At 38.2% G+C, this 12,003-nt stretch overlaps 1 long non-coding RNA gene across 1 annotated transcript; it reads left to right on the forward strand.

The window, feature by feature from the left end:
- Positions 1–244: 244 nt before the first annotated feature.
- LOC114545886 (uncharacterized) lies at positions 245–10,929 on the forward strand. The gene is made up of 4 exons (XR_003690951.1): positions 245–412; positions 7,019–7,179; positions 8,529–8,744; positions 10,320–10,929. It is a non-coding gene; the product is annotated as an uncharacterized LOC114545886 (long non-coding RNA).
- The last annotated feature ends 1,074 nt before the right edge of the window (positions 10,930–12,003 follow it).

Raw genomic sequence — 12,003 nt, forward strand, 5'->3', positions numbered from 1 at the left:
ACACAACCGCCTTGCACAATCTCCCGTGCTGCACCGCGGCCTAGAAAAGCCTGTGACGGTTATTTTAATTTAACATAAAAAATAAATAAAAATCACAGGAGCGATATTATTGAAAAGTAACGACAGGGATCGATTGTGCTGTTCGATAGGCACATTTTGCTACGCGTGAAATATTGCTGCGCGCGCGTTTGAATTTCTATTTATTTTTTGTGTGTGTGTGACGGCTGTGTGGGGAGCTGAGGAGCAGAGCGGTTGGCGCCACTTTCAAATCCTCCACTGACACAGAATGAGAGTCCGGCTTCAAATACATTTACACATCACTTATTTTCTCTTCTTCATAATTACTGTAAGGCGAGGAATATCTTAACACCATTTCGCTTTTGGACAGTTTGGACAGTTTTTTATTCGGAAGGTAAGCAATTCAGTAATTCAATATTTTGCATATTCTTTTTTTTATTTTAGCTTACATATTCAGTTTCTTATCTTTTGATAGGATGTATAGGTAATATACATGTGTGGCTTCTTATAGCCTAGTTCTAGCGAACTGCTTCTGAGTTAATTTGGTGCTGCACAGCAAAGCCGTTGTGTAACCTCCTGCTTAGCAGGCTATAATGAACTGCTGTTTAAAACAAAGGCTGTGGCGCATTACAAACAAAGCTTTACGTTGCTCTTTTGTCGGACAGCTGAGTCTTTATCCGTTTCTACATTGAGGCTGGTCGGTTTAAAAAAAAAAAAAAGAAATTCGAAGCCGAGTTTGAATATATGGGCTAACATTGATATGGGAGGAATTGTTTTATATTTCTGTACAAAATAGTTTTAGGAGATAACTGAGTAAGTTGAGGAAGCGGACACTCCCCCAGTCACAGCCCCCTCCCTAAAGACCCCAGCCCACTCCGGCCGTTCACTCCGACTAAATGCGCTTTTAAATACGCTAAATTACACTTTAACCGCATTTAAACGAAACAGCTACGTCTGCTTCACACTGAACTCTGAGGCAAAACTATTTTATTCCAGTTTAGATTTAGAAGAAAAAACCGGACTCGTCGGTTAAACTTCAGTAGGAACCCTGACTCAGCAGTTTACCGAAGGCTCTCCGTGTCTGTCAACCTGCCATTAACGTTAACAGTGTTAGCGCACTGTCGTGGTTCCCCAGCTCGTTAGCTAACGTAACAATGTTACAGGTGCAGTTAACCAAATATAAGTTCATGACTTGTGTCCTGCTGACAATGTATCTAATAACCCACACTAAGCGTCTTTGTTATTATTCCTTACCATATAATAACGTTAAATGTAAATTTGGCACTACAGTTTACAAGTGTTCTACTAACTAGCTAAACATCCTTTAATAAATTAGTTTTAAAAAGACCCACACTGAGTCAATAACGTTACAAACATGTTGTGAGCCTCATAAAGAGATGGCGTGGAATTTTCCAGCAACATATAAAAGAGTAATAGCATAGTTTAACTTCACTATCACGACTTAACCCATGCCATAATGTACAATAATGACAAGCCTAACCATGGATACAATGCAGAAGACTGCCAAAATCTTTTCATTTGCATTAAATAGGAGAAATAGAATTTCTGCTGAGTAATATGTGCCTGGGACTCTGATGTTCGAATGCATTAAGCAGTCCACATATTTCTCCAGCTCCCTCCCACTGCGCAGCAATAATTAAGCCAAGACTGGTTGTTAGCATCTAATATGCAGACATATTATTGGATAAATTCTAAAACTACAAGCATCTCAGCCACACATTTGAGTTGGGTGTAGATAATCATATAATTTCTCCTGTCTGTCTTGCAATAATTTAAAATATGAGTTTAGGGTTTATTGTTTAACCCTTTTTTTGGGGGGGAATTATCTAATGAGATGTAAGTTAAGTAATCCACTGAACCGGTCTTATTATCAGGTATTGTATATCTTAGAATGTGCACTTACTCTGAGATAAATGCAGTTGACAGGTGCTTGCATAAAAGTAAAGTGAAATGTCTTTATGGGGCGCATATGTTGATTATCTGTATTACTACTATTCAGTAGATTTCATCAACAAAAAGGCAGAGAGTATTGCCCATCACAAGTTACAGTAGCCAAAAAGGGAACTCTTCAAATAGCTTAATTTATCTGACAATCCCCATCACAATCCCAAAATCCCCAAACTGCAATCTGGACATTTTCAAAATTAGCATCCGTCTATTTCCTGTCAACTGACTAACTGCCTATTTATTTCAGTGCTGCATACATCATATTCGAAGAGGTGATACAGAGTATAACTATAAATGATTAACAACAAAAGGACTGATTGAGAGGATTCTTGTAATTCTTTTATTAGATTCAGAAGATCTGTCTGCCCGAAATATGAGACTATAGAGAGTTGAGAGTGAAATTTAGCCTCCAGATAGTCTAGGACTCTAGTTTCACTGAAACAATCCATAGCATAATTTGAATTTGCCTTTTTGCATTACATTAAGATATAAATTAAATGTGCCAGTTTACCCACATGTTAGGATGTTAACTAAACATAAAATTACATTATAGTATAAATGTACCTCTCTTTTTTTATTTTAAAGGAAGACATCTATTGAGCAGTTTAGGGCAGAAACTACTGATATTTTTTATTATCAATTAAATAAAAATAAAATAGAGAAAATTGTTTTTGGATTAGTCATGTGGTCTATAAAATGTGAAAATAAATCCCATCCCAGTTTCCCATAACCCAAGGTGATGTTTTCAGGTTGCTTGGTTTGTCTTACTGTCAAAAAGCCAAAGATATTCAGTTTACAGTGAAAATAAAGCAGCAAATAAATCTTTTTAAATTAAAAAATGGGCAGCTTAAACGTCAATGCTGCACAAAACCAAAGCTTGGTATTGAAATTGAAATTCTTTGATACGGTATCACTGTCAATGCCTGCTTTTTGATACAGATATCCCAAATGATATGACCTAATGACTGTTTTTCTACTGAAACCGTCTTTCTTTTTTACTTGACAAAATGGGCCTTCAATTTCACTTCATCAGTGCTTAATGTGATCTAAACACATGCAGACACACAAGAACTTTACCTCAACAAAACTGCAGAATCAAATCAGGAATTATTTGATTTGAAAGATGAATTAGCGTGAGAATCGGACCATTCATTTAGAACTTTTAGGTGGCACTTCAAGATTAGTTGATTACAAATCTATGGTCAAAGTTCGGGCGGTTCCAAACAGACATTTAAAGAAACCATGTGTAGAACTCAACAGTTTTAATGCCATGCCTTGCATTATTATCACCCTGGAATGATGGGATGGTGTTAGCCCGGAGCCGGGTGGTCATTGTTATTCACTGTGTAGGTGAGATGATTTCTAGTGAATTAATTCAGGGTAAAATCCGAATGCTCTGTATTTAGTAATGCTGGAGAATTCAGTCAATTTTGTGTATGGCTGAGGATTTTCTTTTTTCTTTTTTTAAGTAAGAACTCACCCACTTAGACCAGAGCCTTTTTTATGTGCACTAAGTGTTGTGTGCGTGCGTGTGTGTGCACGTGCGTGTGTGCACGCGTAACAGAAAGGGGGTGGGCAGGGCCTCTGTGTCCTCCTGGTAAAACAGTGTAGTTTGAGAGCAGCACTTTCAGCAGTCTGAGGGCCATCGGTGCAATTAACAGCATATTGCTGTATTATTGCCAGTCCACCTGTGTCTCCGTTTGGCTCCTTTCTATCCTGGGTCTCGGTGTGCGAAAGTCGGCCTGTTGCACTCCCTTCCCTCGTGTCGTTGCCTTGTGGTTTTTTTTCATTTTTGCAACTTTACCCATGAAAGCAGGCTGCTTTAAACAGAGCGTAGAGCTTCCTCTCAGAGCCACACTTTCTTCATTTTATTTCCCTCCCTCTCCTCCCACCCTGTCTCCTCAGTCTTTTTCTTTCCGTCTGACAGCCGCGCAGCTTGGCTCGGCGCTCGGCTCGGCAGCTCGCAGCAGCCCCCTCACCTCCCACAAATTAATTTTTTACTCGCAAACAGTAGCTCCGTCAGACCCCTCCTTTCACACCTGTCTCCTACACACCCGCACGGGCGACCGGATTTTTTTTCCAGATTTTTCGGTGCCCCCTAAAATGCCGATTTGTATTGTAGAAAGTGATGGCCAGGGAAAAAGGCTGCAGCCCTGTAGGTTTTTATGCCTACTGAGCCTCCTCAGTGTGTCAGTGTGCGTAGCTGGGGCTCCAGCGAGGCAGCAGGCAGCACTGAGGAGGACTGGGACACACACACTCACATAGCTAGGAGGGCCAGGAAGGAAGGATGGGGGGGGGACACTCAGGTTTTGGGGGCCAATTTTTGGGACTGGGACCAGAACCCCCCACCCCAACCCCCTCCTGACACCCCCCCCTCTTACTAGGAACAGAAGCAGGAGCAACCAGAAACCCCTAACAGGCCTTTTTTCTGCTCTCTCCCTGTCACTATAGTAGACTGGGTATATTCCCATTGATATGTGTTTGTATGGAGCATGTGTGTGTGTGTGTGTGTGTAGTGACGTTTTTTAGGCCTGCCGTTTTTCCTGGTTTCATTTTTATTTCAATATCTTTGTCATCCTGTAGCCTTAATGTAGCATGTGTATGTCTGTGTTTGAGTATGTGTGTGTGTGTGTATTTTTTAATTATTATTTTTAATTATTTTTTTGAGGACTAGTTATAACTGAGGACTAGTTTGTGCCTGGTTCGTCTCCCTGGCCTTTTTGGTAAGAGCATCCAGAGGAGAGACAGGGACTTGTGTTCATGCAACTACCAGTGTTGTTAGTAAGGCAGTAGTCAGGGCTAGTTAGTCCTTCCATCATTTGGTTTGTGATCTCAGCAGCAGACGGTAAGTTCATCTCTTTTTTCTCTGAAGCATTTAAAATGGCCTCTGTGGCTGTGAAAGGAGAGAGCAGCAGGCCACAGAGGGGAGCTTTTCTCAGCTCTGCGTTGCTTCTTTCTCCTTCCTTTCCCTTCACTACAATTTTAGTTGTGCTTTTTTTTTCTTCCCTTCTCTCAGTCCCTCACCCCCCTTCTCTGTCTACCTCTCTCTCCCTCGCTGTTTCATGTTGTTGTTGTTTTTTTTCCTTCTTTGAATGAGGCTGGAAGTTTGGGTCTGAATCTAATGCCTGTCTGTCGCTGCTCTCCCTGCTGACATGACCTCTTGTTTCAAATCCAATCAGCTTCCATCAGCCGAGCTCTTTCTGATGGACTGTGTGCTCGTATGGCTTGAAAGGGCTTTACGTGAGCAGTCCTGGAGCCTCAGCACCACTTACACTTCTGCTTTTTCCACTTCATCATGTGCATATTTGTCTTAAATGTTGCCCCACCTTCTAAATTGCGCATGTGTTTTTTTAAAAAGTGTATTTGAATTTCTAATATTTAATTAGTGGCCGATCGTTTGATGTACATGAGCATTTTTACCACTTAAATCCAACTTTTCTGAAAGTGAAAATCTTAAGTACACAGTCGGGTGTGGTGCTTACAGGCCTTGATTCCCTCCTGTGTCCTGCACTCAAACTTTCTTTCAGCTTTACAGTTACAAAGTGACAGCACAACCTTTGGCTTGCAGTTTCAGTATCTAACGTATTTAATACATTTTTTTGTAGAAACAATGGTCAATTAAATGATTAGTTGATTGACAGAAAATTCATCTGAAGCAAATTTTTAAAAAACATCACTCACTCTGGGCTGTGGGAACTTGAGTGTGCATTCTTCATTATTTTCTGACATTTTAGAGACAAAAAGAAATCTGCAGATTAATTGACAATAAAAAAAAAAAGTGTTAGTTTTAGCCCAATGCAGCACAACTCAAAGTTTGCACTTATGTACCATTTACATTGTAGTTCAATGTTGAAATGATGAATTCATGAACGGATTGTCAAAACAATAGATAATGTATATTGTTAACAATTTTGATCACTTATTCATTGAAATCATTTATCAAGCAAAAATGTCAAACATATCTTCGGGTTTGTACTGTTGACCAAAACATACATTTGATCACATATAGGCTACTCAGACTCTGAAAATCATGAAGAGCATTTTAAACTATTTTCCAACACCTGACTTTTTATCAATAAGTGTTTGTAGTTTTGTCGTTGCCTTGTCTGTAGCTTGTAAAAGTGATGTCCTGAGACATAAATTTGCCATCCATACAAATATATAAATCGATCACACCAATGTGTTAATGCAATGGTGTCTATCCCTTTAAAATCTCATTTGTGAGGCCAGATCTACGATAGTCCTGGATTTTTATAATACGTTGTAATTATTGTAATGAAGTGACTTGATTTCTCTAGTATTTCATTCACTAGATTGGCCAATAACAGACTCAGTCCTCTGGGTATTTTAGCCATTAACAATTCCTCAATTCATTTTCCAGAAGAAAAAAAAAATACTAGAACACAATATTTATTTTTTATTCTCATATAAAATTACATTTTAAAGACAGTGTGTTTACACCTGTATACCAGAGCTGAACATGTTTGGCTTTGATGACAATGTTAACGTGTTCATCTAGTCACTGAGTCTCCTATCAGAACCTTGTTTAAGTTGTTCAGTCTGCTGTCATGGCTCGGGGCTGGTTGGTTATGTGGCATAAAGATGGCTGCTCAGGTGATGGAATCACTTTGCTTCACAACAGCACTTGTACATTCCCATCATATGACAGGGGGTTCCCTGTGCTTTTTGTTCATTTAAATCATTTTATTTTGGTCCAAACCCGGTGTGAGGTTGTGCTGCTTTTTCTCTGTTTCATATCATGCTAATTGAATAACTTTAAAATAAATAAGCAATTTAAAGGTTGAATTCTTGACATTTTATAGGAGCAATTGATTAATCAGTAATCAGGCGATGGCTGTATAAAATAACAGATAGCTGCAGCTGTGGCTTTCTGTATTGGCAGTGTGGAAATAAGTTACTATCTTTTTCTTCTTCTTTTTTTTTTTTTTTAATAAATTTTTGCATGTTCTTAAATAAAACACTAGCAGGTTAGGATCGTTCCTTCAACCTGACTTGTTTTCTTCTTCTCCAGCACCACTTATGACACATGATAGGCTGAGCTGCAGATTCAGGATGGAAAACCCGTCAAGTGAAGAAACAGGCTGTGTGTAGGGATGCTGTGCCTCTAAACTGGACCAATAAACAGTCCTTTGTAATACTCCACACTAACAGTGTGTCAGTGAGCCTCTGCAGGTAAGATGCTGCTCAGCTGATCGCCTTCCCTCTGGATCCTTTCTTCCAAAAACTCCAACTGGTCCACTTTTTTATTCTTTCTTTAATTTGGGATTATTGTATCTTGAAATCAGATAGAGGCAAAAGTATGAAGAGACATGCCACTTGACTAGAACCTTCTTCTAAATGGATCTGTCAATCTAATCAATTGTAGCTTTTTTTTAAGAACGTGTTTAAAACGATTTAGATGAGATGTTAAGATGTATTGTTGCAGCGTGGCGATAAGATAAGAAAAACTTCCATGTGTAGATAGGTATCAGTGTTTGAAGCAAAGATGGAGACACTTTCTGTTTCTACTATTTCATTCTGGTGTTCCTGTCTGCTTCACTGTCCTCTGGTTTATCACAGGCACTATTACATTTCATTTGTAGAACTTTCTGTGGTGTTCGCCATCTGTCTCCTGTCTAAATAAGAGTATCTTAACAAAAGTAGCATAACAGGATTTTTTTTTAATATGTGAAATGGGTCTGGAAAAATACATGAGCAGGTTCATCTCCACCAAAAAGGGTTTTGTAGACTAAAGAAGAAAAAGCGCAAAGAAAGTGACAATATATTATTCCACAAATGTACAAATCCAGTTTTCTTATAGTTCTGAACATGAATGCAGATTTGAATCCATTTTTCTGCAGTGATTCTTGAAGCAGATAAGCAGTGTGTCTCATGTACTCTTCACTTCTAGTCCTTCCTTCTTTTTTTTTCTTCCTCCATTTTGTCCTCTTCAACCATTTTGTTTGTGTTAGATTTCCCTTCCAAATGATACAGAACATTCACACCCCACTGTGTACATGTTGATCTTCAGAATAATTGGTATTAGTGGTAATTTTCGTTTGGATTGTTACACATTTGGCTGAAGTGGGCTGCTGAAAGAGATCTCTTTTTAATCCATGTGCAGCTATTATGCATGTCTTATACATGTTAATTAAGATATTAAGGCATGTTTTATGAAAATTAAACAGATGAATTAATAGGTACCTAAATGAACATTTATAAAAAAATAAAATAAAAAAAAAGACAAAAAACATGACATGAATTTCCCTGTTGTGTCTTTGGGTGTTGTTGGGTGTTACTTACATCTTTATAAATACTACTTAGGTAGGTTGTACATTTTTATTTGGCACTTGTGTATACGTTTGTAAATTCATGCCTGTGTATATTTTTTGAGTAGTTCTTGTATTCCATCCTATTTATTTTTTCTTGTATATTCTGTCTGGTGCTGTGTGTCTTATATTTGCTGTTGTAGCACTGAAATTTCCCAATTTGGGATCAATAACGTCTATCTAAACTGGTGTGTGTGTGTCCCACCCCCCGAGTGTGTGCAGTGCGAGCCAGTCAGTGTGATGGACTCCTGCGCTCCGTGTCCAGGGTGCGCTCTAGCAGCACATCATGTTTTGCAGATATGAGCTGAATCACTCCAAGTCATGATGTGCTGCCACCGCGAGTCCCGGGATTCCCACCAACACGGCGGACAGCGAACAGCTCCCACGTCTGACTGCACTGACTCCTGTTACCATTCGAAAAGATCAGAGGTGATACATGTCCTCTGTCCGTGTGTGTGTGTGTGTGTGTGTGTGTGTGTGTGTGTGTGTGTGTGTGTGTGTGTGTGTGTGTGTGTGTGTGTGTGTGTGTGTGTGTGTGTGTGTGTGTGTGTGTGTTTGAGCAGCTTCATCTGCATCACTGTCCACTGGCACATGAGTTCAGTTCAGGCCTGTGTATGGCACAGCAGCAGAGTTTCATCCAAAGTCTGTATGACCATAAGGTTTATTTGGGAAAAAAAAGGCAATTGTAGAAAAAACATGTGAGAAAGTAATTATATACTGATAACTGATTTTTTTAATAATAATGATCACAAATCCAGAGAATGTGTTTCCGTGTTGGTGTGTGTTAGCCAACCTGTGATCCTTTATCCACCACACTGACAAACACTGTCCTAACAAGGTCTGCTCACCTGTTCACACTTATATAGGAACTGTCCATAAATGACAGTACCCTAAAACAACACAGAATAAGGCAAATGGACGCACCCGTATCAAGGGAATTAAACATGATTTGTGAAAATTCTTGAAAGAGAAAATTTGTGTTGGAAACAACACCAAATTGCAACTGATTGGCCGATTTTAAAACTTGTTTTTAGGAGAATGAGGTAGATTCAATGAGATAATTGACTGAATGACTTTGTAGGGTGGGGCATTTTTGTACAGCGCTGTCAATAATCATAAAGTAAAAATGACAAACAAAATAAGACCTCTTTTTTCAGCTCACTAATAAGCCGTTGAGTGTAAAAGCAAAGGATTTGTGTCAGGGGTTTGAGTGGTGTAATTAGTGACTGGAATAAAATGTTAAAGCTCCTACTGCACGTTACATAAGGGCTAAAAGCAGGGAGACCTTATTAAAGAACTGTGTCCACCCCCCTTCTCCATAAACCAAGGTCAAGTTTATTAAAATAACAATTTGTAGTACAAGAAGTGCATCTTTCTGTTCCTGTTTCTTGTGAATTACAATGGAGCCTGCCAGGACTCGTGTGGTAGAAAAGAAGTTGGTGTGGGAATGTGTGTGTGCATGGATTATTAATAAACTGCAAGCATGGTTCAGGGGGGAAATTGCAACATGTATCTGTCATTCAGAATAAAAGTTGTGAATTGCATTTTTTGGGGAAAAAAAATTGTAAGTAATGTAATGCAGTATTAAATTGTCATGCTTGTAAATGGAAGCACAGACTATTAACTGCTGCAGAAACCTAATGAAAATACTGTAATATTCTATATGTTGTACCAAAAAAAATATATGTCACAATACCTTCCTGGCCTGAACCTCATCCTCATAGAAATAATGCATTACCAAATATGCTTACAGTGTCATCTATACTCGGTTCTGATTGGCTCATGGCCCCTTTATTATATAGAGCAGACAGGTTGTAGAGTATTCAGATTTTCTGATGCTGATTTATTTATCTGTGTAGTTTATTTTTTCTGTGTGGTAATATAATTGTCCTGAGTATAACTAAACTAAACCACACCGGCACCAAGTCTCTGCACTCACTGAGCAAGTGTTTAACAACCTGTGGTGTATTTCTGTTTTTTTTTTTTTTTTGTGGTTTCTTTCAGCAGGTGGATATGTCAAAGACGGCCACGCCGTCTCCGTGAGCAGCGTCTCTGTAAACGTTCCCTTCAGTCTTCATCACCCAAAGTTACACTTCTGCTTCATCTCTTCACACGTTTCCACACAAACAGCCCGTTACATAAACACTGGCTGATGAATAATCCAGATGAAATGCTAAAAAACTGCAGCCCAAACAAAAGTGATGGTGCACTTTGTATATTTTTGGTCATAAGATTTTTTCGGATGTTTGTCAGTTACAAATATATAAATCATTTATGGTCACAACAACATGATATTGTAAAAAAAAAAAAAAAAAGGGAGAGTTTAAATGAATTTGTCATAACTTGTATCAGTGTGTTAGGCTGTAGCAGCACATCATTACTGGTAGTTCTCTGTGTTGCCAGTATGATGTGTGCTGCTCCCATCAGACACACACTCCTCTTCATCACCTTTTTTTGTACCTTTTTATACTTTTCTTGTAACCAATGAGAACATATCTGTACAGTGTATTTTTATTTTTTTATTTTAATCAAATATTGGTCTGTAAAGACTGACGGAGATATGTTTGGCTATTAACTGTTATGCTGACTTTTAATAAAAGCCCAATTTTTGAGAAACAAAATGTCTGCTTCATTCATGTTTTATACACTTCTTTATACCAAACTAATTAAGATGAATGACACAGAGCCAGCTGCCAAATCCACTTTCCCTTAGGATTTCACTTAAGGGTTATTTTCCCTAACTTTGTAGAAAGGAAGCCTCTAAAACGGTTTGCTGACACGCAAAGAAAACAGACAATTCCGATTAAATCGGACTGAAAATCAACACACACTGGACCAAGGAGATGTCTTTCAAAATAATATGATTGTGTCGTGGTTTTCATATCCAGTGATAGAAAGTGGAGGCAAACATGAACATGTCTACATATCTGTTTTTATTAAATCACATGCAGATACTGTAGATGTATGACAGACACTCCCCACTAAAGAGCCTCTATTAAAATACAGCGGTCCACTTCAACGTGAATCTGTGCGCTGCATTTTTTTTTGTATGAATTAAAACTATTTACCTATATTCTTCACTTCTGCTGACCTTTTTCCGAGGCGTACATAGTCCCACAATACTATACTATGACTTTTTTATAACTTTTTCGACATACTATACTATGACTTTTATCATTTATTTCGACATACTATACTATGGCTTTTTTATCACTTTTTTTGACATACTATACTATGGTTGTTTTGTCATTTATTTTGACATACTATACTATGACATGTCATTTTCCAACCTGGATTTTATGAACAAGATGGATCACTAAGCAGGTCAAAGTCATGTTCCTGTGTATGAATACAGACAGGGCTGGGTGACAAATATGAATAGTTTCTAAATTCTCATTAAACACGCCGATACCTAAATAATGTATAATTTTACTAAATTCACAGCAGCTCTTTCATGCTTGGCTTTTTAATTTTGTTAAAAAAAAAAAAATAATAATAATCAATGTGTGCTTAAAAGCTTTACCCAGGGCTTTCAACTGCATCTAATGGCCTGTGTGAATGCTGATCCAGCTTGTATTCAACGTTTTTCTACCATTTATACTTTTTAAAATATTAAGCTTTTTTTTTTTTTCTTTCAACACTGAAAGTCAATGGAGCAATTGACAAACCCTCTTCAGGCTTCTTCCAC

This window comes from Perca flavescens, chromosome 19 (genome assembly GCF_004354835.1).
Source record: "Perca flavescens isolate YP-PL-M2 chromosome 19, PFLA_1.0, whole genome shotgun sequence".
NCBI lineage: Eukaryota > Metazoa > Chordata > Actinopteri > Perciformes > Percidae > Perca > Perca flavescens.